At 46.2% G+C, this 27,197-nt stretch overlaps 26 non-coding genes across 26 annotated transcripts; 17 read left to right on the top strand and 9 right to left on the bottom strand.

The window, feature by feature from the left end:
* The first annotated feature begins 643 nt into the window (after nt 1-643).
* TRNAS-GCU (transfer RNA serine (anticodon GCU)) lies at nt 644-725 on the top strand. Its single transcript has one exon. It is a non-coding gene; the product is annotated as a tRNA-Ser (tRNA).
* A 1,151-nt stretch (nt 726-1,876) lies between these two features.
* Nucleotides 1,877-1,958, top strand: TRNAS-GCU (transfer RNA serine (anticodon GCU)). The gene has a single exon. It is a non-coding gene; the product is annotated as a tRNA-Ser (tRNA).
* A 393-nt stretch (nt 1,959-2,351) lies between these two features.
* Nucleotides 2,352-2,425, bottom strand: TRNAT-AGU (transfer RNA threonine (anticodon AGU)). Its single transcript has one exon. It is a non-coding gene; the product is annotated as a tRNA-Thr (tRNA).
* A 684-nt stretch (nt 2,426-3,109) lies between these two features.
* On the top strand, nt 3,110-3,191 carry TRNAS-GCU (transfer RNA serine (anticodon GCU)). The gene has a single exon. It is a non-coding gene; the product is annotated as a tRNA-Ser (tRNA).
* A 1,151-nt stretch (nt 3,192-4,342) lies between these two features.
* TRNAS-GCU (transfer RNA serine (anticodon GCU)) lies at nt 4,343-4,424 on the top strand. Its single transcript has one exon. It is a non-coding gene; the product is annotated as a tRNA-Ser (tRNA).
* A 393-nt stretch (nt 4,425-4,817) lies between these two features.
* Nucleotides 4,818-4,891, bottom strand: TRNAT-AGU (transfer RNA threonine (anticodon AGU)). The gene has a single exon. It is a non-coding gene; the product is annotated as a tRNA-Thr (tRNA).
* A 684-nt stretch (nt 4,892-5,575) lies between these two features.
* On the top strand, nt 5,576-5,657 carry TRNAS-GCU (transfer RNA serine (anticodon GCU)). Its single transcript has one exon. It is a non-coding gene; the product is annotated as a tRNA-Ser (tRNA).
* Nucleotides 5,658-6,050: 393 nt separating this feature from the next.
* On the bottom strand, nt 6,051-6,124 carry TRNAT-AGU (transfer RNA threonine (anticodon AGU)). The gene has a single exon. It is a non-coding gene; the product is annotated as a tRNA-Thr (tRNA).
* Nucleotides 6,125-6,808: 684 nt separating this feature from the next.
* Nucleotides 6,809-6,890, top strand: TRNAS-GCU (transfer RNA serine (anticodon GCU)). Its single transcript has one exon. It is a non-coding gene; the product is annotated as a tRNA-Ser (tRNA).
* Nucleotides 6,891-8,516: 1,626 nt separating this feature from the next.
* TRNAT-AGU (transfer RNA threonine (anticodon AGU)) lies at nt 8,517-8,590 on the bottom strand. Its single transcript has one exon. It is a non-coding gene; the product is annotated as a tRNA-Thr (tRNA).
* Nucleotides 8,591-9,274: 684 nt separating this feature from the next.
* Nucleotides 9,275-9,356, top strand: TRNAS-GCU (transfer RNA serine (anticodon GCU)). Its single transcript has one exon. It is a non-coding gene; the product is annotated as a tRNA-Ser (tRNA).
* Nucleotides 9,357-9,749: 393 nt separating this feature from the next.
* Nucleotides 9,750-9,823, bottom strand: TRNAT-AGU (transfer RNA threonine (anticodon AGU)). The gene has a single exon. It is a non-coding gene; the product is annotated as a tRNA-Thr (tRNA).
* Nucleotides 9,824-10,507: 684 nt separating this feature from the next.
* On the top strand, nt 10,508-10,589 carry TRNAS-GCU (transfer RNA serine (anticodon GCU)). Its single transcript has one exon. It is a non-coding gene; the product is annotated as a tRNA-Ser (tRNA).
* Nucleotides 10,590-12,973: 2,384 nt separating this feature from the next.
* Nucleotides 12,974-13,055, top strand: TRNAS-GCU (transfer RNA serine (anticodon GCU)). Its single transcript has one exon. It is a non-coding gene; the product is annotated as a tRNA-Ser (tRNA).
* Nucleotides 13,056-14,206: 1,151 nt separating this feature from the next.
* On the top strand, nt 14,207-14,288 carry TRNAS-GCU (transfer RNA serine (anticodon GCU)). The gene has a single exon. It is a non-coding gene; the product is annotated as a tRNA-Ser (tRNA).
* A 393-nt stretch (nt 14,289-14,681) lies between these two features.
* On the bottom strand, nt 14,682-14,755 carry TRNAT-AGU (transfer RNA threonine (anticodon AGU)). Its single transcript has one exon. It is a non-coding gene; the product is annotated as a tRNA-Thr (tRNA).
* A 1,917-nt stretch (nt 14,756-16,672) lies between these two features.
* On the top strand, nt 16,673-16,754 carry TRNAS-GCU (transfer RNA serine (anticodon GCU)). Its single transcript has one exon. It is a non-coding gene; the product is annotated as a tRNA-Ser (tRNA).
* Nucleotides 16,755-17,905: 1,151 nt separating this feature from the next.
* Nucleotides 17,906-17,987, top strand: TRNAS-GCU (transfer RNA serine (anticodon GCU)). The gene has a single exon. It is a non-coding gene; the product is annotated as a tRNA-Ser (tRNA).
* Nucleotides 17,988-18,380: 393 nt separating this feature from the next.
* TRNAT-AGU (transfer RNA threonine (anticodon AGU)) lies at nt 18,381-18,454 on the bottom strand. Its single transcript has one exon. It is a non-coding gene; the product is annotated as a tRNA-Thr (tRNA).
* A 684-nt stretch (nt 18,455-19,138) lies between these two features.
* On the top strand, nt 19,139-19,220 carry TRNAS-GCU (transfer RNA serine (anticodon GCU)). The gene has a single exon. It is a non-coding gene; the product is annotated as a tRNA-Ser (tRNA).
* A 1,150-nt stretch (nt 19,221-20,370) lies between these two features.
* TRNAS-GCU (transfer RNA serine (anticodon GCU)) lies at nt 20,371-20,452 on the top strand. Its single transcript has one exon. It is a non-coding gene; the product is annotated as a tRNA-Ser (tRNA).
* Nucleotides 20,453-22,836: 2,384 nt separating this feature from the next.
* TRNAS-GCU (transfer RNA serine (anticodon GCU)) lies at nt 22,837-22,918 on the top strand. The gene has a single exon. It is a non-coding gene; the product is annotated as a tRNA-Ser (tRNA).
* Nucleotides 22,919-24,069: 1,151 nt separating this feature from the next.
* Nucleotides 24,070-24,151, top strand: TRNAS-GCU (transfer RNA serine (anticodon GCU)). Its single transcript has one exon. It is a non-coding gene; the product is annotated as a tRNA-Ser (tRNA).
* Nucleotides 24,152-24,544: 393 nt separating this feature from the next.
* Nucleotides 24,545-24,618, bottom strand: TRNAT-AGU (transfer RNA threonine (anticodon AGU)). Its single transcript has one exon. It is a non-coding gene; the product is annotated as a tRNA-Thr (tRNA).
* Nucleotides 24,619-25,302: 684 nt separating this feature from the next.
* Nucleotides 25,303-25,384, top strand: TRNAS-GCU (transfer RNA serine (anticodon GCU)). The gene has a single exon. It is a non-coding gene; the product is annotated as a tRNA-Ser (tRNA).
* A 1,626-nt stretch (nt 25,385-27,010) lies between these two features.
* Nucleotides 27,011-27,084, bottom strand: TRNAT-AGU (transfer RNA threonine (anticodon AGU)). The gene has a single exon. It is a non-coding gene; the product is annotated as a tRNA-Thr (tRNA).
* Between the last annotated feature and the right edge of the window lie 113 nt (nt 27,085-27,197).

Raw genomic sequence — 27,197 nt, 5'->3', positions numbered from 1 at the left:
ACGCCACTGCTATTAAATGTTTCCAATTCCTGCAACCTTTCATGACCTGATGGGGTGGCTCAAACCTTCATGGTTTTTCTTTTCAGGGCTGGAAAAAGGAAGGTGAGCAGATACTAGGTAGACAACTGAGGTGTGTCCCTTTATCCGCAGTCGTTTTCCACTGCTTTCTTTAAGGGCCCACATGGTACTGGAGTTCTGTTCCATACTTGGCAGCAACTTGTAAAAGGATGAAGCTTTCAGTCATGACAATTAGAAAAGCAAAAACTTTTTGAAAAAGGCATCCACACCGACAAATTTGCAGACGACAATAGCAGCTGGAACTTCGTGGAGAGCTAGAGGTTTGCGGTTCCATAGGTGATTGAGCCGCTTCTTAGCAGAGCAAGAATTGTTACCTGCTCTGCTTTCCATGCATAAGGCAGAATAGATGGATGGAAGACATGCCAGGGATGTCTGGAAATGGTTTGGCATCCCTTAGCATAGGTCCACCTTTCAAGGGTTTTCCATGCATCTTCTTGAGGCATTACTTACTGTAGGAGGCGAGGTATGACACACTCAGCCCATGACCGATCAGCAAAACTCTGCAGGCACCGACTAGGCACACTTTGTTTGAGAGTTTGTCAAAGGGAACCACGGTGCTCACCAGGACGAGGTGGCCGAGTGGTTAAGGCGATGGACTGCTAATCCATTGTGCTCTGCATGCATGGGTTCGAATCCCATCCTCGTCGATTTCTTCTGCTTCGTCCAAGCTGAAATCTTTGTTTGCTAATCCTCTTTTTACTGGACAAGCAGTGATTGTCCCCTCCATGGTGGACTTTAACTGTGACCTCTCAAGACGGCTCTTATAAAAGCTAGGAAAGATGCATATTTGTTGTGTGGCATACAAGTTACGTGGCATATCAACGGGTTAAGTCCACTCTTTTTATTTTTCATGCTTGATGGCATCCTCGGCCTTCTCATGAAGATGAAGGCCTCTTTGTCCTTTGCAGCCTTTAGCTGGTACTGATTCTAGATCCCCTGACTGGTCTACCTTAGGACTGTGTGAAAGACAAGTAAGATGTCAGACGTGAGCGAATAACTTTTTTTTGGTTTGCTTCAGAAGCTCAAAAGAGAAGAAAGAAAGGCACTGCTGAGATTCGAACTCAGGATCTCCTGTTTACTAGACAGGCGCGTTAACCAACTAAGCCACAGCGCCTTGTGATGGCAAAGCTGGCACAGCTGTGCAGCTTAAAAAAAACGCCACTGCTATCGGATGTTTCCAATTCCTGCAACCTTTCATGACCTGATGGGGTGGCTCAAACCTTCATGGTTTTTCTTTTCAGGGCTGGAAAAAGGAAGGTGAGCAGATACTAGGTAGACAACTGAGGTGTGTCCCTTTATCCGCAGTCGTTTTCCACTGCTTTCTTTAAGGGCCCACACGGTACTGGAGTTCTGTTCCATACTTGGCAGCAACTTGTAAAAGGATGACGCTTTCAGTCATGACAATTAGAAAAGCAAAAACTTTTTGAAAAAGGCATCCACACCGACAAATTTGCAGACGACAATAGCAGCTGGAACTTCGTGGAGAGCTAGAGGTTTGCGGTTCCATAGGTGATTGAGCCGCTTCTTAGCAGAGCAAGAATTGTTACCTGCTCTGCTTTCCATGCATAAGGCAGAATAGATGGATGGAAGACATGCCAGGGATGTCTGGAAATGGTTTGGCATCCCTTAGCATAGGTCCACCTTTCAAGGGTTTTCCATGCATCTTCTTGAGGCATTACTTACTGTAGGAGGCGAGGTAGGACCCACTCAGCCCATGACCGATCAGTAAAACTTTGCAGGCACCGACTAGGCACACTTTGTTTGGGAGTTTGTCAAAGGGAACCACGGCGCTCACCAGGACGAGGTGGCCGAGTGGTTAAGGCGATGGACTGCTAATCCATTGTGCTCTGCATGCATGGGTTCGAATCCCATCCTCGTCGATTTCTTCTGCTTCGTCCAAGCTGAAATCTTTGTTTGCTAATCCTCTTTTTACTGGACAAGCAGTGATTGTCCCCTCCATGGTGGACTTTAACTGTGAACTCTCAAGACGGCTCTTATTAAAGCTAGGAAAGACGCATATTTGTTGTGTGGCATACAAGTTACGTGGCATATCAACGGGTTAAGTCCACTCTTTTTATTTTTCATGCTTGAGGGCATCCTCGGCCTTCTCATGAAGATGAAGGCCTCTTTGTCCTTTGCAGCCTTTAGCTGGTACTGATTCTAGATCCCCTGACTGGTCTACCTTAGGACTGTGTGAAAGACAAGTAAGATGTCAGACGTGAGCGAATAACTTTTTTTTGGTTTGCTTCAGAAGCTCAAAAGAGAAGAAAGAAAGGCACTGCTGAGATTCGAACTCAGGATCTCCTGTTTACTAGACAGGCGCTTTAACCAACTAAGCCACAGCGCCTTGTGATGGCAAAGCTGGCACAGCTGTGCAGCTTAAAAAAAACGCCACTGCTATCGGATGTTTCCAATTCCTGCAACCTTTCATGACCTGATGGGGTGGCTCAAACCTTCATGGTTTTTCTTTTCAGGGCTGGAAAAAGGAAGGTGAGCAGATACTAGGTAGACAACTGAGGTGTGTCCCTTTATCCGCAGTCGTTTTCCACTGCTTTCTTTAAGGGCCCACACGGTACTGGAGTTCTGTTCCATACTTGGCAGCAACTTGTAAAAGGATGACGCTTTCAGTCATGACAATTAGAAAAGCAAAAACTTTTTGAAAAAGGCATCCACACCGACAAATTTGCAGACGACAATAGCAGCTGGAACTTCGTGGAGAGCTAGAGGTTTGCGGTTCCATAGGTGATTGAGCCGCTTCTTAGCAGAGCAAGAATTGTTACCTGCTCTGCTTTCCATGCATAAGGCAGAATAGATGGATGGAAGACATGCCAGGGATGTCTGGAAATGGTTTGGCATCCCTTAGCATAGGTCCACCTTTCAAGGGTTTTCCATGCATCTTCTTGAGGCATTACTTACTGTAGGAGGCGAGGTAGGACCCACTCAGCCCATGACCGATCAGTAAAACTTTGCAGGCACCGACTAGGCACACTTTGTTTGGGAGTTTGTCAAAGGGAACCAAGGCGCTCACCAGGACGAGGTGGCCGAGTGGTTAAGGCGATGGACTGCTAATCCATTGTGCTCTGCATGCATGGGTTCGATTCCCATCCTCGTCGATTTCTTCTGCTTCGTCCAAGCTGAAATCTTTGTTTGCTAATCCTCTTTTTACTGGACAAGCAGTGATTGTCCCCTCCATGGTGGACTTTAACTGTGACCTCTCAAGACGGCTCCTATTAAAGCTAGGAAAGACGCATATTTGTTGTGTGGCATACAAGTTACGTGGCATATCAACGGGTTAAGTCCACTCTTTTTATTTTTCATGCTTGATGGCATCCTCGGCCTTCTCATGAAGATGAAGGCCTCTTTGTCCTTTGCAGCCTTTAGCTGGTACTGATTCTAGATCCCCTGACTGGTCTACCTTAGGACTGTGTGAAAGACAAGTAAGATGTCAGATGTGAGCGAATAACTTTCTTTTGGTTTGCTTCAGAAGCTCAAAAGAGAAGAAAGAAATGCACTGCTGAGATTCGAACTCAGGATCTCCTGTTTACTAGACAGGTGCTTTAACCAACTAAGCCACAGCGCCTTGTGATGGCAAAGCTGGCACAGCTGTGCAGCTTAAAAAAAACGCCACTGCTATCGGATGTTTCCAATTCCTGCAACCTTTCATGACCTGATGGGGTGGCTCAAACCTTCATGGTTTTTCTTTTCAGGGCTGGAAAAAGGAAGGTGAGCAGATACTAGGTAGACAACTGAGGTGTGTCCCTTTATCCGCAGTCGTTTTCCACTGCTTTCTTTAAGGGCCCACACGGTACTGGAGTTCTGTTCCATACTTGGCAGCAACTTGTAAAAGGATGAAGCTTTCAGTCATGACAATTAGAAAAGCAAAAACTTTTTGAAAAAGGCATCCACACCGACAAATTTGCAGACGACAATAGCAGCTGGAACTTCGTGGAGAGCTAGAGGTTTGCGGTTCCATAGGTGATTGAGCCGCTTCTTAGCAGAGCAAGAATTGTTACCTGCTCTGCTTTCCATGCATAAGGCAGAATAGATGGATGGAAGACATGCCAGGGATGTCTGGAAATGGTTTGGCATCCCTTAGCATAGGTCCACCTTTCAAGGGTTTTCCATGCATCTTCTTGAGGCATTACTTACTGTAGGAGGCGAGGTATGACCCACTCAGCCCATGACCGATCAGCAAAACTCTGCAGGCACCGACTAGGCACACTTTGTTTGGGAGTTTGTCAAAGGGAACCACGGCGCTCACCAGGACGAGGTGGCCGAGTGGTTAAGGCGATGGACTGCTAATCCATTGTGCTCTGCATGCATGGGTTCGAATCCCATCCTCGTCGATTTCTTCTGCTTCGTCCAAGCTGAAATCTTTGTTTGCTAATCCTCTTTTTACTGGACAAGCAGTGATTGTCCCCTCCATGGTGGACTTTAACTGTGAACTCTCAAGACGGCTCTTATTAAAGCTAGGAAAGACGCATATTTGTTGTGTGGCATACAAGTTACGTGGCATATCAACGGGTTAAGTCCACTCTTTTTATTTTTCATGCTTGAGGGCATCCTCGGCCTTCTCATGAAGATGAAGGCCTCTTTGTCCTTTGCAGCCTTTAGCTGGTACTGATTCTAGATCCCCTGACTGGTCTACCTTAGGACTGTGTGAAAGACAAGTAAGATGTCAGACGTGAGCGAATAACTTTTTTTTGGTTTGCTTCAGAAGCTCAAAAGAGAAGAAAGAAAGGCACTGCTGAGATTCGAACTCAGGATCTCCTGTTTACTAGACAGGCGCTTTAACCAACTAAGCCACAGCGCCTTGTGATGGCAAATCTGGCACAGCTGTGCAGCTTAAAAAAAACGCCACTGCTATCGGATGTTTCCAATTCCTGCAACCTTTCATGACCTGATGGGGTGGCTCAAACCTTCATGGTTTTTCTTTTCAGGGCTGGAAAAAGGAAGGTGAGCAGATACTAGGTAGACAACTGAGGTGTGTCCCTTTATCCGCAGTCGTTTTCCACTGCTTTCTTTAAGGGCCCACACGGTACTGGAGTTCTGTTCCATACTTGGCAGCAACTTGTAAAAGGATGACGCTTTCAGTCATGACAATTAGAAAAGCAAAAACTTTTTGAAAAAGGCATCCACACCGACAAATTTGCAGACGACAATAGCAGCTGGAACTTCGTGGAGAGCTAGAGGTTTGCGGTTCCATAGGTGATTGAGCCGCTTCTTAGCAGAGCAAGAATTGTTACCTGCTCTGCTTTCCATGCATAAGGCAGAATAGATGGATGGAAGACATGCCAGGGATGTCTGGAAATGGTTTGGCATCCCTTAGCATAGGTCCACCTTTCAAGGGTTTTCCATGCATCTTCTTGAGGCATTACTTACTGTAGGAGGCGAGGTAGGACCCACTCAGCCCATGACCGATCAGTAAAACTTTGCAGGCACCGACTAGGCACACTTTGTTTGGGAGTTTGTCAAAGGGAACCACGGCGCTCACCAGGACGAGGTGGCCGAGTGGTTAAGGCGATGGACTGCTAATCCATTGTGCTCTGCATGCATGGGTTCGAATCCCATCCTCGTCGATTTCTTCTGCTTCGTCCAAGCTGAAATCTTTGTTTGCTAATCCTCTTTTTACTGGACAAGCAGTGATTGTCCCCTCCATGGTGGACTTTAACTGTGAACTCTCAAGACGGCTCTTATTAAAGCTAGGAAAGACGCATATTTGTTGTGTGGCATACAAGTTACGTGGCATATCAACGGGTTAAGTCCACTCTTTTTATTTTTCATGCTTGAGGGCATCCTCGGCCTTCTCATGAAGATGAAGGCCTCTTTGTCCTTTGCAGCCTTTAGCTGGTACTGATTCTAGATCCCCTGACTGGTCTACCTTAGGACTGTGTGAAAGACAAGTAAGATGTCAGACGTGAGCGAATAACTTTTTTTTGGTTTGCTTCAGAAGCTCAAAAGAGAAGAAAGAAAGGCACTGCTGAGATTCGAACTCAGGATCTCCTGTTTACTAGACAGGCGCTTTAACCAACTAAGCCACAGCGCCTTGTGATGGCAAAGCTGGCACAGCTGTGCAGCTTAAAAAAAACGCCACTGCTATCGGATGTTTCCAATTCCTGCAACCTTTCATGACCTGATGGGGTGGCTCAAACCTTCATGGTTTTTCTTTTCAGGGCTGGAAAAAGGAAGGTGAGCAGATACTAGGTAGACAACTGAGGTGTGTCCCTTTATCCGCAGTCGTTTTCCACTGCTTTCTTTAAGGGCCCACACGGTACTGGAGTTCTGTTCCATACTTGGCAGCAACTTGTAAAAGGATGACGCTTTCAGTCATGACAATTAGAAAAGCAAAAACTTTTTGAAAAAGGCATCCACACCGACAAATTTGCAGACGACAATAGCAGCTGGAACTTCGTGGAGAGCTAGAGGTTTGCGGTTCCATAGGTGATTGAGCCGCTTCTTAGCAGAGCAAGAATTGTTACCTGCTCTGCTTTCCATGCATAAGGCAGAATAGATGGATGGAAGACATGCCAGGGATGTCTGGAAATGGTTTGGCATCCCTTAGCATAGGTCCACCTTTCAAGGGTTTTCCATGCATCTTCTTGAGGCATTACTTACTGTAGGAGGCGAGGTAGGACCCACTCAGCCCATGACCGATCAGTAAAACTTTGCAGGCACCGACTAGGCACACTTTGTTTGGGAGTTTGTCAAAGGGAACCAAGGCGCTCACCAGGACGAGGTGGCCGAGTGGTTAAGGCGATGGACTGCTAATCCATTGTGCTCTGCATGCATGGGTTCGAATCCCATCCTCGTCGATTTCTTCTGCTTCGTCCAAGCTGAAATCTTTGTTTGCTAATCCTCTTTTTACTGGACAAGCAGTGATTGTCCCCTCCATGGTGGACTTTAACTGTGACCTCTCAAGACGGCTCTTATTAAAGCTAGGAAAGACGCATATTTGTTGTGTGGCATACAAGTTACGTGGCATATCAACGGGTTAAGTCCACTCTTTTTATTTTTCATGCTTGATGGCATCCTCGGCCTTCTCATGAAGATGAAGGCCTCTTTGTCCTTTGCAGCCTTTAGCTGGTACTGATTCTAGATCCCCTGACTGGTCTACCTTAGGACTGTGTGAAAGACAAGTAAGATGTCAGATGTGAGCGAATAACTTTTTTTTGGTTTGCTTCAGAAGCTCAAAAGAGAAGAAAGAAATGCACTGCTGAGATTCGAACTCAGGATCTCCTGTTTACTAGACAGGTGCTTTAACCAACTAAGCCACAGCGCCTTGTGATGGCAAAGCTGGCACAGCTGTGCAGCTTAAAAAAAACGCCACTGCTATCGGATGTTTCCAATTCCTGCAACCTTTCATGACCTGATGGGGTGGCTCAAACCTTCATGGTTTTTCTTTTCAGGGCTGGAAAAAGGAAGGTGAGCAGATACTAGGTAGACAACTGAGGTGTGTCCCTTTATCCGCAGTCGTTTTCCACTGCTTTCTTTAAGGGCCCACACGGTACTGGAGTTCTGTTCCATACTTGGCAGCAACTTGTAAAAGGATGAAGCTTTCAGTCATGACAATTAGAAAAGCAAAAACTTTTTGAAAAAGGCATCCACACCGACAAATTTGCAGACGACAATAGCAGCTGGAACTTCGTGGAGAGCTAGAGGTTTGCGGTTCCATAGGTGATTGAGCCGCTTCTTAGCAGAGCAAGAATTGTTACCTGCTCTGCTTTCCATGCATAAGGCAGAATAGATGGATGGAAGACATGCCAGGGATGTCTGGAAATGGTTTGGCATCCCTTAGCATAGGTCCACCTTTCAAGGGTTTTCCATGCATCTTCTTGAGGCATTACTTACTGTAGGAGGCGAGGTATGACCCACTCAGCCCATGACCGATCAGTAAAACTTTGCAGGCACCGACTAGGCACACTTTGTTTGGGAGTTTGTCAAAGGGAACCACGGCGCTCACCAGGACGAGGTGGCCGAGTGGTTAAGGCGATGGACTGCTAATCCATTGTGCTCTGCATGCATGGGTTCGAATCCCATCCTTGTCGATTTCTTCTGCTTCGTCCAAGCTGAAATCTTTGTTTGCTAATCCTCTTTTTACTGGACAAGCAGTGATTGTCCCCTCCATGGTGGACTTTAACTGTGACCTCTCAAGACGGCTCTTATTAAAGCTAGGAAAGACGCATATTTGTTGTGTGGCATACAAGTTACGTGGCATATCAACGGGTTAAGTCCACTCTTTTTATTTTTCATGGTTGATGGCATCCTCGGCCTTCTCATGAAGATGAAGGCCTCTTTGTCCTTTGCAGCCTTTAGCTGGTACTGATTCTAGATCCCCTGACTGGTCTACCTTAGGACTGTGTGAAAGACAAGTAAGATGTCAGACGTGAGCGAATAACTTTTTTTTGGTTTGCTTCAGAAGCTCAAAAGAGAAGAAAGAAAGGCACTGCTGAGATTCGAACTCAGGATCTCCTGTTTACTAGACAGGCGCTTTAACCAACTAAGCCACAGCGCCTTGTGATGGCAAAGCTGGCACAGCTGTGCAGCTTAAAAAAAACGCCACTGCTATCGGATGTTTCCAATTCCTGCAACCTTTCATGACCTGATGGGGTGGCTCAAACCTTCATGGTTTTTCTTTTCAGGGCTGGAAAAAGGAAGGTGAGCAGATACTAGGTAGACAACTGAGGTGTGTCCCTTTGTCCGCAGTCGTTTTCCACTGCTTTCTTTAAGGGCCCACACGGTACTGGAGTTCTGTTCCATACTTGGCAGCAACTTGTAAAAGGATGAAGCTTTCAGTCATGACAATTAGAAAAGCAAAAACTTTTTGAAAAAGGCATCCACACCGACAAATTTGCAGACGACAATAGCAGCTGGAACTTCGTGGAGAGCTAGAGGTTTGCGGTTCCATAGGTGATTGAGCCGCTTCTTAGCAGAGCAAGAATTGTTACCTGCTCTGCTTTCCATGCATAAGGCAGAATAGATGGATGGAAGACATGGCAGGGATGTCTGGAAATGGTTTGGCATCCCTTAGCATAGGTCCACCTTTCAAGGGTTTTCCATGCATCTTCTTGAGGCATTACTTACTGTAGGAGGCGAGGTATGACCCACTCAGCCCATGACCGATCAGCAAAACTCTGCAGGCACCGACTAGGCACACTTTGTTTGGGAGTTTGTCAAAGGGAACCACAGCGCTCACCAGGACGAGGTGGCCGAGTGGTTAAGGCGATGGACTGCTAATCCATTGTGCTCTGCATGCATGGGTTCGAATCCCATCCTCGTCGATTTCTTCTGCTTCGTCCAAGCTGAAATCTTTGTTTGCTAATCCTCTTTTTACTGGACAAGCAGTGATTGTCCCCTCCATGGTGGACTTTAACTGTGAACTCTCAAGACGGCTCTTATAAAAGCTAGGAAAGACGCATATTTGTTGTGTGGCATACAAGTTACGTGGCATATCAACGGGTTAAGTCCACTCTTTTTATTTTTCATGCTTGATGGCATCCTCGGCCTTCTCATGAAGATGAAGGCCTCTTTGTCCTTTGCAGCCTTTAGCTGGTACTGATTCTAGATCCCCTGACTGGTCTACCTTAGGACTGTGTGAAAGACAAGTAAGATGTCAGACGTGAGCGAATAACTTTTTTTTGGTTTGCTTCAGAAGCTCAAAAGAGAAGAAAGAAAGGCACTGCTGAGATTCGAACTCAGGATCTCCTGTTTACTAGACAGGCGCTTTAACCAACTAAGCCACAGCGCCTTGTGATGGCAAAGCTGGCACAGCTGTGCAGCTTAAAAAAAACGCCACTGCTATCGGATGTTTCCAATTCCTGCAACCTTTCATGACCTGATGGGGTGGCTCAAACCTTCATGGTTTTTCTTTTCAGGGCTGGAAAAAGGAAGGTGAGCAGATACTAGGTAGACAACTGAGGTGTGTCCCTTTATCCGCAGTCGTTTTCCACTGCTTTCTTTAAGGGCCCACACGGTACTGGAGTTCTGTTCCATACTTGGCAGCAACTTGTAAAAGGATGAAGCTTTCAGTCATGACAATTAGAAAAGCAAAAACTTTTTGAAAAAGGCATCCGCACCGACAAATTTGCAGACGACAATAGCAGCTGGAACTTCGTGGAGAGCTAGAGGTTTGCGGTTCCATAGGTGATTGAGCCGCTTCTTAGCAGAGCAAGAATTGTTACCTGCTCTGCTTTCCATGCATAAGGCAGAATAGATGGATGGAAGACATGCCAGGGATGTCTGGAAATGGTTTGGCATCCCTTAGCATAGGTCCACCTTTCAAGGGTTTTCCATGCATCTTCTTGAGGCATTACTTACTGTAGGAGGCGAGGTAGGACCCACTCAGCCCATGACCGATCAGTAAAACTTTGCAGGCACCGACTAGGCACACTTTGTTTGGGAGTTTGTCAAAGGGAACCAAGGCGCTCACCAGGACGAGGTGGCCGAGTGGTTAAGGCGATGGACTGCTAATCCATTGTGCTCTGCATGCATGGGTTCGAATCCCATCCTCGTCGATTTCTTCTGCTTCGTCCAAGCTGAAATCTTTGTTTGCTATTCCTCTTTTTACTGGACAAGCAGTGATTGTCCCCTCCATGGTGGACTTTAACTGTGACCTCTCAAGACGGCTCTTATTAAAGCTAGGAAAGACGCATATTTGTTGTGTGGCATACAAGTTACGTGGCATATCAACGGGTTAAGTCCACTCTTTTTATTTTTCATGCTTGATGGCATCCTCGGCCTTCTCATGAAGATGAAGGCCTCTTTGTCCTTTGCAGCCTTTAGCTGGTACTGATTCTAGATCCCCTGACTGGTCTACCTTAGGACTGTGTGAAAGACAAGTAAGATGTCAGACGTGAGCGAATAACTTTTTTTTGGTTTGCTTCAGAAGCTCAAAAGAGAAGAAAGAAAGGCACTGCTGAGATTCGAACTCAGGATCTCCTGTTTACTAGACAGGCGCGTTAACCAACTAAGCCACAGCGCCTTGTGATGGCAAAGCTGGCACAGCTGTGCAGCTTAAAAAAAACGCCACTGCTATTAAATGTTTCCAATTCCTGCAACCTTTCATGACCTGATGGGGTGGCTCAAACATTCATGGTTTTTCTTTTCAGGGCTGGAAAAAGGAAGGTGAGCAGATACTAGGTAGACAACTGAGGTGTGTCCCTTTATCCGCAGTCGTTTTCCACTGCTTTCTTTAAGGGCCCACACGGTACTGGAGTTCTGTTCCATACTTGGCAGCAACTTGTAAAAGGATGAAGCTTTCAGTCATGACAATTAGAAAAGCAAAAACTTTTTGAAAAAGGCATCCACACCGACAAATTTGCAGACGACAATAGCAGCTGGAACTTCGTGGAGAGCTAGAGGTTTGCGGTTCCATAGGTGATTGAGCCGCTTCTTAGCAGAGCAAGAATTGTTACCTGCTCTGCTTTCCATGCATAAGGCAGAATAGATGGATGGAAGACATGCCAGGGATGTCTGGAAATGGTTTGGCATCCCTTAGCATAGGTCCACCTTTCAAGGGTTTTCCATGCATCTTCTTGAGGCATTACTTACTGTAGGAGGCGAGGTATGACCCACTCAGCCCATGACCGATCAGTAAAACTTTGCAGGCACCGACTAGGCACACTTTGTTTGGGAGTTTGTCAAAGGGAACCACGGCGCTCACCAGGACGAGGTGGCCGAGTGGTTAAGGCGATGGACTGCTAATCCATTGTGCTCTGCATGCATGGGTTCGAATCCCATCCTTGTCGATTTCTTCTGCTTCGTCCAAGCTGAAATCTTTGTTTGCTAATCCTCTTTTTACCGGACAAGCAGTGATTGTCCCCTCCATGGTGGACTTTAACTGTGACCTCTCAAGACGGCTCTTATAAAAGCTAGGAAAGATGCATATTTGTTGTGTGGCATACAAGTTACGTGGCATATCAACGGGTTAAGTCCACTCTTTTTATTTTTCATGCTTGATGGCATCCTCGGCCTTCTCATGAAGATGAAGGCCTCTTTGTCCTTTGCAGCCTTTAGCTGGTACTGATTCTAGATCCCCTGACTGGTCTACCTTAGGACTGTGTGAAAGACAAGTAAGATGTCAGACGTGAGCGAATAACTTTTTTTTGGTTTGCTTCAGAAGCTCAAAAGAGAAGAAAGAAACCCACTGCTGAGATTCGAACTCAGGATCTCCTGTTTACTAGACAGGCACTTTAACCAACTAAGCCACAGCGCCTTGTGATGGCAAAGCTGGCACAGCTGTGCAGCTTAAAAAAAACGCCACTGCTATCGGATGTTTCCAATTCCTGCAACCTTTCATGACCTGATGGGGTGGCTCAAACATTCATGGTTTTTCTTTTCAGGGCTGGAAAAAGGAAGGTGAGCAGATACTAGGTAGACAACTGAGGTGTGTCCCTTTATCCGCAGTCGTTTTCCACTGCTTTCTTTAAGGGCCCACACGGTACTGGAGTTCTGTTCCATACTTGGCAGCAACTTGTAAAAGGATGAAGCTTTCAGTCATGACAATTAGAAAAGCAAAAACTTTTTGAAAAAGGCATCCACACCGACAAATTTGCAGACGACAATAGCAGCTGGAACTTTGTGGAGAGCTAGAGGTTTGCGGTTCCATAGGTGATTGAGCCGCTTCTTAGCAGAGCAAGAATTGTTACCTGCTCTGCTTTCCATGCATAAGGCAGAATAGATGGATGGAAGACATGCCAGGGATGTCTGGAAATGGTTTGGCATCCCTTAGCATAGGTCCACCTTTCAAGGGTTTTCCATGCATCTTCTTGAGGCATTACTTACTGTAGGAGGCGAGGTATGACCCACTCAGCCCATGACCGATCAGCAAAACTCTGCAGGCACCGACTAGGCACACTTTGTTTGGGAGTTTGTCAAAGGGAACCACGGCGCTCACCAGGACGAGGTGGCCGAGTGGTTAAGGCGATGGACTGCTAATCCATTGTGCTCTGCATGCATGGGTTCGAATCCCATCCTCGTCGATTTCTTCTGCTTCGTCCAAGCTGAAATCTTTGTTTGCTAATCCTCTTTTTACTGGACAAGCAGTGATTGTCCCCTCCATGGTGGACTTTAACTGTGACCTCTCAAGACGGCTCTTATAAAAGCTAGGAAAGATGCATATTTGTTGTGTGGCATACAAGTTACGTGGCATATCAACGGGTTAAGTCCACTCTTTTTATTTTTCATGCTTGATGGCATCCTCGGCCTTCTCATGAAGATGAAGGCCTCTTTGTCCTTTGCAGCCTTTAGCTGGTACTGATTCTAGATCCCCTGACTGGTCTACCTTAGGACTGTGTGAAAGACAAGTAAGATGTCAGACGTGAGCGAATAACTTTTTTTTGGTTTGCTTCAGAAGCTCAAAAGAGAAGAAAGAAACCCACTGCTGAGATTCGAACTCAGGATCTCCTGTTTACTAGACAGGCACTTTAACCAACTAAGCCACAGCGCCTTGTGATGGCAAAGCTGGCACAGCTGTGCAGCTTAAAAAAAACGCCACTGCTATCGGATGTTTCCAATTCCTGCAACCTTTCATGACCTGATGGGGTGGCTCAAACCTTCATGGTTTTTCTTTTCAGGGCTGGAAAAAGGAAGGTGAGCAGATACTAGGTAGACAACTGAGGTGTGTCCCTTTGTCCGCAGTCGTTTTCCACTGCTTTCTTTAAGGGCCCACACGGTACTGGAGTTCTGTTCCATACTTGGCAGCAACTTGTAAAAGGATGAAGCTTTCAGTCATGACAATTAGAAAAGCAAAAACTTTTTGAAAAAGGCATCCACACCGACAAATTTGCAGACGACAATAGCAGCTGGAACTTCGTGGAGAGCTAGAGGTTTGCGGTTCCATAGGTGATTGAGCCGCTTCTTAGCAGAGCAAGAATTGTTACCTGCTCTGCTTTCCATGCATAAGGCAGAATAGATGGATGGAAGACATGCCAGGGATGTCTGGAAATGGTTTGGCATCCCTTAGCATAGGTCCACCTTTCAAGGGTTTTCCATGCATCTTCTTGAGGCATTACTTACTGTAGGAGGCGAGGTATGACCCACTCAGCCCATGACCGATCAGCAAAACTCTGCAGGCACCGACTAGGCACACTTTGTTTGGGAGTTTGTCAAAGGGAACCACGGCGCTCACCAGGACGAGGTGGCCGAGTGGTTAAGGCGATGGACTGCTAATCCATTGTGCTCTGCATGCATGGGTTCGAATCCCATCCTCGTCGATTTCTTCTGCTTCGTCCAAGCTGAAATCTTTGTTTGCTAATCCTCTTTTTACTGGACAAGCAGTGATTGTCCCCTCCATGGTGGACTTTAACTGTGACCTCTCAAGACGGCTCTTATAAAAGCTAGGAAAGATGCATATTTGTTGTGTGGCATACAAGTTACGTGGCATATCAACGGGTTAAGTCCACTCTTTTTATTTTTCATGCTTGATGGCATCCTCGGCCTTCTCATGAAGATGAAGGCCTCTTTGTCCTTTGCAGCCTTTAGCTGGTACTGATTCTAGATCCCCTGACTGGTCTACCTTAGGACTGTGTGAAAGACAAGTAAGATGTCAGACGTGAGCGAATAACTTTTTTTTGGTTTGCTTCAGAAGCTCAAAAGAGAAGAAAGAAAGGCACTGCTGAGATTCGAACTCAGGATCTCCTGTTTACTAGACAGGCGCTTTAACCAACTAAGCCACAGCGCCTTGTGATGGCAAAGCTGGCACAGCTGTGCAGCTTAAAAAAAACGCCACTGCTATCGGATGTTTCCAATTCCTGCAACCTTTCATGACCTGATGGGGTGGCTCAAACCTTCATGGTTTTTCTTTTCAGGGCTGGAAAAAGGAAGGTGAGCAGATACTAGGTAGACAACTGAGGTGTGTCCCTTTATCCGCAGTCGTTTTCCACTGCTTTCTTTAAGGGCCCACACGGTACTGGAGTTCTGTTCCATACTTGGCAGCAACTTGTAAAAGGATGAAGCTTTCAGTCATGACAATTAGAAAAGCAAAAACTTTTTGAAAAAGGCATCCACACCGACAAATTTGCAGACGACAATAGCAGCTGGAACTTCGTGGAGAGCTAGAGGTTTGCGGTTCCATAGGTGATTGAGCCGCTTCTTAGCAGAGCAAGAATTGTTACCTGCTCTGCTTTCCATGCATAAGGCAGAATAGATGGATGGAAGACATGCCAGGGATGTCTGGAAATGGTTTGGCATCCCTTAGCATAGGTCCACCTTTCAAGGGTTTTCCATGCATCTTCTTGAGGCATTACTTACTGTAGGAGGCGAGGTATGACCCACTCAGCCCATGACCGTTCAGCAAAACTCTGCAGGCACCGACTAGGCACACTTTGTTTGGGAGTTTGTCAAAGCGAACCACGGCACTCACCAGGACGAGGTGGCCGAGTGGTTAAGGCGATGGACTGCTAATCCATTGTGCTCTGCATGCAAGGGTTCGAATCCCATCCTCGTCGATTTCTTCTGCTTCGTCCAAGCTGAAATCTTTGTTTGCTAATCCTCTTTTTACTGGACAAGCAGTGATTGTCCCCTCCATGGTGGACTTTAACTGTGACCTCTCAAGACGGCTCTTATTAAAGCTAGGAAAGACGCATATTTGTTGTGTGGCATACAAGTTACGTGGCATATAAACGGGTTAAGTCCACTCTTTTTATTTTTCATGCTTGATGGCATCCTCGGCCTTCTCATGAAGATGAAGGCCTCTTTGTCCTTTGCAGCCTTTAGCTGGTACTGATTCTAGATCCCCTGACTGGTCTACCTTAGGACTGTGTGAAAGACAAGTAAGATGTCAGACGTGAGCGAATAACTTTTTTTTGGTTTGCTTCAGAAGCTCAAAAGAGAAGAAAGAAAGGCACTGCTTAGATTCGAACTCAGGATCTCCTGTTTACTAGACAGGCGCTTTAACCAACTAAGCCACAGCGCCTTGTGATGGCAAAGCTGGCACAGCTGTGCAGCTTAAAAAAAACGCCACTGCTATCGGATGTTTCCAATTCCTGCAACCTTTCATGACCTGATGGGGTGGCTCAAACCTTCATGGTTTTTCTTTTAAGGGCTGGAAAAAGGAATGTGAGCAGATACTAGGTAGACAACTGAGGTGTGTCCCTTTATCCGCAGTCGTTTTCCACTGCTTTCTTTAAGGGCCCACACGGTACTGGAGTTCTGTTCCATACTTGGCAGCAACTTGTAAAAGGATGAAGCTTTCAGTCATGACAATTAGAAAAGCAAAAACTTTTTGAAAAAGGCATCCACACCGACAAATTTGCAGACGACAATAGCAGCTGGAACTTCGTGGAGAGCTAGAGGTTTGCGGTTCCATAGGTGATTGAGCCGCTTCTTAGCAGAGCAAGAATTGTTACCTGCTCTGCTTTCCATGCATAAGGCAGAATAGATGGATGGAAGACATGCCAGGGATGTCTGGAAATGGTTTGGCATCCCTTAGCATAGGTCCACCTTTCAAGGGTTTTCCATGCATCTTCTTGAGGCATTACTTACTGTAGGAGGCGAGGTATGACCCACTCAGCCCATGACCGATCAGTAAAACTTTGCAGGCACCGACTAGGCACACTTTGTTTGGGAGTTTGTCAAAGGGAACCACGGCGCTCACCAGGACGAGGTGGCCGAGTGGTTAAGGCGATGGACTGCTAATCCATTGTGCTCTGCATGCATGGGTTCGAATCCCATCCTCGTCGATTTCTTCTGCTTCGTCCAAGCTGAAATCTTTGTTTGCTAATCCTCTTTTTACTGGACAAGCAGTGATTGTCCCCTCCATGGTGGACTTTAACTGTGACCTCTCAAGACGGCTCTTATAAAAGCTAGGAAAGATGCATATTTGTTGTGTGGCATACAAGTTACGTGGCATATCAACGGGTTAAGTCCACTCTTTTTATTTTTCATGCTTGATGGCATCCTCGGCCTTCTCATGAAGATGAAGGCCTCTTTGTCCTTTGCAGCCTTTAGCTGGTACTGATTCTAGATCCCCTGACTGGTCTACCTTAGGACTGTGTGAAAGACAAGTAAGATGTCAGACGTGAGCGAATAACTTTTTTTTGGTTTGCTTCAGAAGCTCAAAAGAGAAGAAAGAAACCCACTGCTGAGATTCGAACTCAGGATCTCCTGTTTACTAGACAGGTGCTTTAACCAACTAAGCCACAGCGCCTTGTGATGGCAAAGCTGGCACAGCTGTGCAGCTTAAAAAAAACGCCACTGCTATCGGATGTTTCCAATTCCTGCAACCTTTCATGACCTGATGGGGTGGCTCAAACCTTCATGGTTTTTCTTTTCAGGGCTGGAAAAAGGAATGTGAGCAGATACTAGGTAGACAACTGAGGTGTGTCCCTTTATCCGCAGTCGTTTTCCACTGCTTTCTTTAAGGGCCCACACGGTACTGGAGTTCTGTTCCATACTTGGCAGCAACTTGTAAAAGGATGAAGCTTTCAGTCATGACAATTAGAAAAGCAAAAACTTTTTGAAAAAGGCATCCACACCGACAAATTTGCAGACGACAATAGCAGCTGGAACTTCGTGGAGAGCTAGAGGTTTGCGGTTCCATAGGTGATTGAGCCGCTTCTTAGCAGAGCAAGAATTGTTACCTGCTCTGCTTTCCATGCATAAGGCAGAATAGATGGATGGAAGACATGCCAGGGATGTCTGGAAATGGTTTGGCATCCCTTAGCATAGGTCCACCTTTCAAGGGTTTTCCATGCATCTTCTTGAGGCATTACTTACTGTAGGAGGCGAGGTATGACCCACTCAGCCCATGACCGATCAGTAAAACTTTGCAGGCACCGACTAGGCACACTTTGTTTGGGAGTTTGTCAAAGGGAACCACGGCGCTCACCAGGACGAGGTGGCCGAGTGGTTAAGGCGATGGACTGCTAATCCATTGTGCTCTGCATGCATGGGTTCGAATCCCATCCTCGTCGATTTCTTCTGCTTCGTCCAAGCTGAAATCTTTGTTTGCTAATCCTCTTTTTACTGGACAAGCAGTGATTGTCCCCTCCATGGTGGACTTTAACTGTGACCTCTCAAGACGGCTCTTATTAAAGCTAGGAAAGACGCATATTTGTTGTGTGGCATACAAGTTACGTGGCATATCAACGGGTTAAGTCCACTCTTTTTATTTTTCATGCTTGATGGCATCCTCGGCCTTCTCATGAAGATGAAGGCCTCTTTGTCCTTTGCAGCCTTTAGCTGGAACTGATTCTAGATCCCCTGACTGGTCTACCTTAGGACTGTGTGAAAGACAAGTAAGATGTCAGACGTGAGCGAATAACTTTTTTTTGGTTTGCTTCAGAAGCTCAAAAGAGAAGAAAGAAAGGCACTGCTGAGATTCGAACTCAGGATCTCCTGTTTACTAGACAGGTGCTTTAACCAACTAAGCCACAGCGCCTTGTGATGGCAAAGCTGGCACAGCTGTGCAGCTTAAAAAAAACGCCACTGCTATCGGATGTTTCCAATTCCTGCAAACTTTCATGACCTGATGGGGTGGCTCAAACCTTCATGGTTTTTCTTTTCAGGGCTGGAAAAAGGAAGGTGAGCAGATACTAGGTAGACAACTGAGGTGTGTCCCTTTATCCGCAGTCGTTTTCCACTGCTTTCTTTAAGGGCCCACACGGTACTGGAGTTCTGTACCATACTTGGCAGCAACTTGTAAAAGGATGAAGCTTTCAGTCATGACAATTAGAAAAGCAAAAACTTTTTGAAAAAGGCATCCACACCGACAAATTTGCAGACGACAATAGCAGCTGGAACTTCGTGGAGAGCTAGAGGTTTGCGGTTCCATAGGTGATTGAGCCGCTTCTTAGCAGAGCAAGAATTGTTACCTGCTCTGCTTTCCATGCATAAGGCAGAATAGATGGATGGAAGACATGCCAGGGATGTCTGGAAATGGTTTGGCATCCCTTAGCATAGGTCCACCTTTCAAGGGTTTTCCATGCATCTTCTTGAGGCATTACTTACTGTAGGAGGCGAGGTATGACCCACTCAGCCCATGACCGATCAGTAAAACTTTGCAGGCACCGACTAGGCACACTTTGTTTGGGAGTTTGTCAAAGGGAACCATGGCGCTCACCAGGACGAGGTGGCCGAGTGGTTAAGGCGATGGACTGCTAATCCATTGTGCTCTGCATGCATGGGTTCGAATCCCATCCTCGTCGATTTCTTCTGCTTCGTCCAAGCTGAAATCTTTGTTTGCTAATCCTCTTTTTACTGGACAAGCAGTGATTGTCCCCTCCATGGTGGACTTTAACTGTGACCTCTCAAGACGGCTCTTATTAAAGCTAGGAAAGACGCATATTTGTTGTGTGGCATACAAGTTACGTGGCATATCAACGGGTTAAGTCCACTCTTTTTATTTTTCATGCTTGATGGCATCCTCGGCCTTCTCATGAAGATGAAGGCCTCTTTGTCCTTTGCAGCCTTTAGCTGGTACTGATTCTAGATCCCCTGACTGGTCTACCTTAGGACTGTGTGAAAGACAAGTAAGATGTCAGACGTGAGCGAATAACTTTTTTTTGGTTTGCTTCAGAAGCTCAAAAGAGAAGAAAGAAAGGCACTGCTGAGATTCGAACTCAGGATCTCCTGTTTACTAGACTGGTGCTTTAACCAACTAAGCCACAGCGCCTTGTGATAGCAAAGCTGGCACAGCTGTGCAGCTAAAAAAAAACGCCACTGCTATCGGATGTTTCCAATTCCTGCAACTTTTCATGACCTGATGGGGTGGCTCAAACCTTCATGGTTTTTCTTTTCAGGGCTGGAAAAAGGAAGGTGAGCAGATACTAGGTAGACAACTGAGGTGTGTCCCTTTATCCGCAGTCGTTTTCCACTGCTTTCTTTAAGGGCCCACACGGTACTGGAGTTCTGTTCCATAATGGCAGCAACTTGTAAAAGGATGAAGCTTTCAGTCATGACAATTAGAAAAGCAAAAACTTTTTGAAAAAGGCATCCACACCGACAAATTTGCAGACGACAATAGCAGCTGGAACTTCGTGGAGAGCTAGAGGTTTGCGGTTCCATAGGTGATTGAGCCGCTTCTTAGCAGAGCAAGAATTGTTACCTGCTCTGCTTTCCATGCATAAGGCAGAATAGATGGATGGAAGACATGCCAGGGATGTCTGGAAATGGTTTGGCATCCCTTAGCATAGGTCCACCTTTCAAGGGTTTTCCATGCATCTTCTTGAGGCATTACTTACTGTAGGAGGCGAGGTATGACCCACTCAGCCCATGACCGATCAGCAAAACTCTGCAGGCACCGACTAGGCACACTTTGTTTGGGAGTTTGTCAAAGGGAACCAAGGCGCTCACCAGGACGAGGTGGCCGAGTGGTTAAGGCGATGGACTGCTAATCCATTGTGCTCTGCATGCATGGGTTCGAATCCCATCCTCGTCGATTTCTTCTGCTTCGTCCAAGCTGAAATCTTTGTTTGCTAATCCTCTTTTTACTGGACAAGCAGTGATTGTCCCCTCCATGGTGGACTTTAACTGTGACCTCTCAAGACGGCTCTTATAAAAGCTAGGAAAGATGCATATTTGTTGTGTGGCATACAAGTTACGTGGCATATCAACGGGTTAAGTCCACTCTTTTTATTTTTCATGCTTGATGGCATCCTCGGCCTTCTCATGAAGATGAAGGCCTCTTTGTCCTTTGCAGCCTTTAGCTGGTACTGATTCTAGATCCCCTGACTGGTCTACCTTAGGACTGTGTGAAAGACAAGTAAGATGTTAGACGTGAGCGAATAACTTTTTTTTGGTTTGCTTCAGAAGCTCAAAAGAGAAGAAAGAAACCCACTGCTGAGATTCGAACTCAGGATCTCCTGTTTACTAGACAGGCGCTTTAACCAACTAAGCCACAGCGCCTTGTGATGGCAAAGCTGGCACAGCTGTGCAGCTTAAAAAAAACGCCACTGCTATCGGATGTTTCCAATTCCTGCAACCTTTCATGACCTGATGGGGTGGCTCAAACATTCATGGTTTTTCTTTTCAGGGCTGGAAAAAGGAAGGTGAGCAGATACTAGGTAGACAACTGAGGTGTGTCCCTTTATCCGCAGTCGTTTTCCACTGCTTTCTTTAAGGGCCCACACGGTACTGGAGTTCTGTTCCATACTTGGCAGCAACTTGTAAAAGGATGAAGCTTTCAGTCATGACAATTAGAAAAGCAAAAACTTTTTGAAAAAGGCATCCACACCGACAAATTTGCAGACGACAATAGCAGCTGGAACTTTGTGGAGAGCTAGAGGTTTGCGGTTCCATAGGTGATTGAGCCGCTTCTTAGCAGAGCAAGAATTGTTACCTGCTCTGCTTTCCATGCATAAGGCAGAATAGATGGATGGAAGACATGCCAGGGATGTCTGGAAATGGTTTGGCATCTCTTAGCATAGGTCCACCTTTCAAGGGTTTTCCATGCATCTTCTTGAGGCATTACTTACTGTAGGAGGCGAGGTATGACCCACTCAGCCCATGACCGATCAGCAAAACTCTGCAGGCACCGACTAGGCACACTTTGTTTGGGAGTTTGTCAAAGGGAACCACGGCGCTCACCAGGACGAGGTGGCCGAGTGGTTAAGGCGATGGACTGCTAATCCATTGGGCTCTGCATGCATGGGTTCGAATCCCATCCTCGTCGATTTCTTCTGCTTCGTCCAAGCTGAAATCTTTGTTTGCTAATCCTCTTTTTACTGGACAAGCAGTGATTGTCCCCTCCATGGTGGACTTTAACTGTGACCTCTCAAGACGGCTCTTATAAAAGCTAGGAAAGATGCATATTTGTTGTGTGGCATACAAGTTACGTGGCATATCAACGGGTTAAGTCCACTCTTTTTATTTTTCATGCTTGATGGCATCCTCGGCCTTCTCATGAAGATGAAGGCCTCTTTGTCCTTTGCAGCCTTTAGCTGGTACTGATTCTAGATCCCCTGACTGGTCTACCTTAGGACTGTGTGAAAGACAAGTAAGATGTCAGACGTGAGCGAATAACTTTTTTTTGGTTTGCTTCAGAAGCTCAAAAGAGAAGAAAGAAACCCACTGCTGAGATTCGAACTCAGGATCTCCTGTTTACTAGACAGGCGCTTTAACCAACTAAGCCACAGCGCCTTGTGATGGCAAAGCTGGCACAGCTGTGCAGCTTAAAAAAAACGCCACTGCTATCGGATGTTTCCAATTCCTGCAACCTTTCATGACCTGATGGGGTGGCTCAAACCTTCATGGTTTTTCTTTTCAGGGCTGGAAAAAGGAAGGTGAGCAGATACTAGGTAGACAACTGAGGTGTGTCCCTTTATCCGCAGTCGTTTTCCACTGCTTTCTTTAAGGGCCCACACGGTACTGGAGTTCTGTTCCATACTTGGCAGCAACTTGTAAAAGGATGAAGCTTTCAGTCATGACAATTAGAAAAGCAAAAACTTTTTGAAAAAGGCATCCACACCGACAAATTTGCAGACGACAATAGCAGCTAGAACTTTGTGGAGAGCTAGAGGTTTGCGGTTCCATAGGTGATTGAGCCGCTTCTTAGCAGAGCAAGAATTGTTACCTGCTCTGCTTTCCATGCATAAGGCAGAATAGATGGATGGAAGACATGCCAGGGATGTCTGGAAATGGTTTGGCATCCCTTAGCATAGGTCCACCTTTCAAGGGTTTTCCATGCATCTTCTTGAGGCATTACTTACTGTAGGAGGCGAGGTATGACCCACTCAGCCCATGACCGATCAGCAAAACTCTGCAGGCACCGACTAGGCACACTTTGTTTGGGAGTTTGTCAAAGGGAACCACGGCGCTCACCAGGACGAGGTGGCCGAGTGGTTAAGGCGATGGACTGCTAATCCATTGTGCTCTGCATGCATGGGTTCGAATCCCATCCTCGTCGATTTCTTCTGCTTCGTCCAAGCTGAAATCTTTGTTTGCTAATCCTCTTTTTACTGGACAAGCAGTGATTGTCCCCTCCATGGTGGACTTTAACTGTGACCTCTCAAGACGGCTCTTATAAAAGCTAGGAAAGATGCATATTTGTTGTGTGGCATACAAGTTACGTGGCATATCAACGGGTTAAGTCCACTCTTTTTATTTTTCATGCTTGATGGCATCCTCGGCCTTCTCATGAAGATGAAGGCCTCTTTGTCCTTTGCAGCCTTTAGCTGGTACTGATTCTAGATCCCCTGACTGGTCTACCTTAGGACTGTGTGAAAGACAAGTAAGATGTCAGACGTGAGCGAATAACTCTTTTTTGGTTTGCTTCAGAAGCTCAAAAGAGAAGAAAGAAACCCCCTGCTGAGATTCGAACTCAGGATCTCCTGTTTACTAGACAGGCGCTTTAAGCAACTAAGCCACAGCGCCTTGTGATGGCAAAGCTGGCACAGCTGTGCAGCTTAAAAAAAACGCCACTGCTATCGGATGTTTCCAATTCCTGCAACCTTTCATGACCTGATGGGGTGGCTCAAACCTTCATGGTTTTTCTTTTCAGGGCTGGAAAAAGGAAGGTGAGCAGATACTAGGTAGACAACTGAGGTGTGTCCCTTTATCCGCAGTCGTTTTCCACTGCTTTCTTTAAGGGCCCACACGGTACTGGAGTTCTGTTCCATACTTGGCAGCAACTTGTAAAAGGATGAAGCTTTCAGTCATGACAATTAGAAAAGCAAAAACTTTTTGAAAAAGACATCCACACCGACAAATTTGAAGACGACAATAGCAGCTGGAACTTCGTGGAGAGCTAGAGGTTTGTGGTTCCATAGGTGATTGAGCCGCTTCTTAGCAGAGCAAGAATTGTTACCTGCTCTGCTTTCCATGCATAAGGCAGAATAGATGGATGGAAGACATGCCAGGGATGTCTGGAAATGGTTTGGCATCCCTTAGCATAGGTCCACCTTTCAAGGGTTTTCCATGCATCTTCTTGAGGCATTACTTACTGTAGGAGGCGAGGTATGACCCACTCAGCCCATGACCGATCAGCAAAACTCTGCAGGCACCGACTAGGCACACTTTGTTTGGGAGTTTGTCAAAGGGAACCACGGTGCTCACCAGGACGAGGTGGCCGAGTGGTTAAGGCGATGGACTGCTAATCCATTGTGCTCTGCATGCATGGGTTCGAATCCCATCCTCGTCGATTTCTTCTGCTTCGTCCAAGCTGAAATCTTTGTTTGCTAATCCTCTTTTTACTGGACAAGCAGTGATTGTCCCCTCCATGGTGGACTTTAACTGTGACCTCTCAAGACGGCTCTTATTAAAGCTAGGAAAGACGCATATTTGTTGGGTGGCATACAAGTTACGTGGCATATCAACGGGTTAAGTCCACTCTTTTTATTTTTCATGCTTTATGGCATCCTCGGCCTTCTCATGAAGATGAAGGCCTCTTTGTCCTTTGCAGCCTTTAGCTGGTACTGATTCTAGATCCCCTGACTGGTCTACCTTAGGACTGTGTGAAAGACAAGTAAGATGTCAGACGTGAGCGAATAACTTTTTTTTGGTTTGCTTCAGAAGCTCAAAAGAGAAGAAAGAAAGGCACTGCTGAGATTCGAACTCAGGATCTCCTGTTTACTAGACAGGCGCTTTAACCAACTAAGCCACAGCGCCTTGTGAGGGCAAAGCTGGCACAGCTGTGCAGCTTAAAAAAAACGCCACTGCTATCGGATGTTTCCAATTCCTGCAACCTTTCATGACCTGATGGGGTGGCTCAAACCTTCATGGTTTTTCTTTTCAGGGCTGGAAAAAGGAAGGTGAGCAGATACTAGGTAGACAACTGAGGTATGTCCCTTTATCCGCAGTCGTTTTCCACTGCTTTCTTTAAGGGCCCACACGGTACTGGAGTTCTGTTCCATACTTGGCAGCAACTTGTAAAAGGATGAAGCTTTCAGTCATGACAATTAGAAAAGCAAAAACTTTTTGAAAAAGGCATCCACACCGACAAATTTGCAAACGACAATAGCAGCTGGAACTTCGTGGAGAGCTAGAGGTTTGCGGTTCCATAGGTGATTGAGCCGCTTCTTAGCAGAGCAAGAATTGTTACCTGCTCTGCTTTCCATGCATAAGGCAGAATAGATGGATGGAAGACATGCCAGGGATGTCTGGAAATGGTTTGGCATCCCTTAGCATAGGTCCACCTTTCAAGGGTTTTCCATGCATCTTCTTGAGGCATTACTTACTGTAGGAGGCGAGGTATGACCCACTCAGCCCATGACCGATCAGTAAAACTTTGCAGGCACCGACTAGGCACACTTTGTTTGGGAGTTTGTCAAAGGGAACCACGGCGCTCACCAGGACGAGGTGGCCGAGTGGTTAAGGCGATGGACTGCTAATCCATTGTGCTCTGCATGCATGGGTTCGAATCCCATCCTCGTCGATTTCTTCTGCTTCGTCCAAGCTGAAATCTTTGTTTGCTAATCCTCTTTTTACTGGACAAGCAGTGATTGTCCCCTCCATGGTGGACTTTAACTGTGACCTCTCAAGACGGCTCTTATTAAAGCTAGGAAAGACGCATATTTGTTGTGTGGCATACAAGTTACGTGGCATATCAACGGGTTAAGTCCACTCTTTTTATTTTTCATGCTTGATGGCATCCTCGGCCTTCTCATGAAGATGAAGGCCTCTTTGTCCTTTGCAGCCTTTAGCTGGTACTGATTCTAGATCCCCTGACTGGTCTACCTTAGGACTGTGTGAAAGACAAGTAAGATGTCAGACGTGAGCGAATAACTTTTTTTTGGTTTGCTTCAGAAGCTCAAAAGAGAAGAAAGAAAGGCACTGCTGAGATTCAAACTCAGGATCTCCTGTTTACTAGACAGGCGCTTTAACCAACTAAGCCACAGCGCCTTGTGAGGGCAAAGCTGGCACAGCTGTGCAGCTTAAAAAAAACGCCACTGCTATCGGATGTTTCCAATTCCTGCAACCTTTCATGACCTGATGGGGTGGCTCAAACCTTCATGGTTTTTCTTTTCAGGGCTGGAAAAAGGAATGTGAGCAGATACTAGGTAGACAACTGAGGTGTGTCCCTTTATCCGCAGTCGTTTTCCACTGCTTTCTTTAAGGGCCCACACGGTACTGGAGTTCTGTTCCATACTTGGCAGCAACTTGTAAAAGGATGAAGCTTTCAGTCATGACAATTAGAAAAGCAAAAACTTTTTGAAAAAGGCATCCACACCGACAAATTTGCAGACGACAATAGCAGCTGGAACTTCGTGGAGAGCTAGAGGTTTGCGGTTCCATAGGTGATTGAGCCGCTTCTTAGCAGAGCAAGAATTGTTACCTGCTCTGCTTTCCATGCATAAGGCAGAATAGATGGATGGAAGACATGCCAGGGATGTCTGGAAATGGTTTGGCATCCCTTAGCATAGGTCCACCTTTCAAGGGTTTTCCATGCATCTTCTTGAGGCATTACTTACTGTAGGAGGCGAGGTATGACCCACTCAGCCCATGACCGATCAGCAAAACTCTGCAGGCACCGACTAGGCACACTTTGTTTGAGAGTTTGTCAAAGGGAACCACGGCGCTCACCAGGACGAGGTGGCCGAGTGGTTAAGCCGATGGACTGCTAATCCATTGTGCTCTGCATGCATGGGTTCGAATCCCATCCTCGTCGATTTCTTCTGCTTCGTCCAAGCTGAAATCTTTGTTTGCTAATCCTCTTTTTACTGGACAAGCAGTGATTGTCCCCTCCATGGTGGACTTTAACTGTGACCTCTCAAGACGGCTCTTATTAAAGCTAGGAAAGACGCATATTTGTTGTGTGGCATACAAGTTACGTGGCATATCAACGGGTTAAGTCCACTCTTTTTATTTTTCATGCTTGATGGCATCCTCGGCCTTCTCATGAAGATGAAGGCCTCTTTGTCCTTTGCAGCCTTTAGCTGGTACTGATTCTAGATCCCCTGACTGGTCTACCTTAGGACTGTGTGAAAGACAAGTAAGATGTCAGACGTGAGCGAATAACTTTTTTTTGGTTTGCTTCAGAAGCTCAAAAGAGAAGAAAGAAAGGCACTGCTGAGATTCGAACTCAGGATCTCCTGTTTACTAGACAGGCGCTTTAACCAACTAAGCCACAGCGCCTTGTGAGGGAAAAGCTGGCACAGCTGTGCAGCTTAAAAAAAACGCCACTGCTATCGGATGTTTCCAATTCCTGCAACCTTTCATGACCTGATGGGGTGGCTCAAACCTTCATG

This window comes from Engystomops pustulosus, chromosome 7 (genome assembly GCF_040894005.1).
Source record: "Engystomops pustulosus chromosome 7, aEngPut4.maternal, whole genome shotgun sequence".
Lineage (NCBI taxonomy): Eukaryota > Metazoa > Chordata > Amphibia > Anura > Leptodactylidae > Engystomops > Engystomops pustulosus.
Note: the sequence above shows the minus strand (reverse complement) of the source record. Positions and strands in the feature narration are given on the sequence as shown.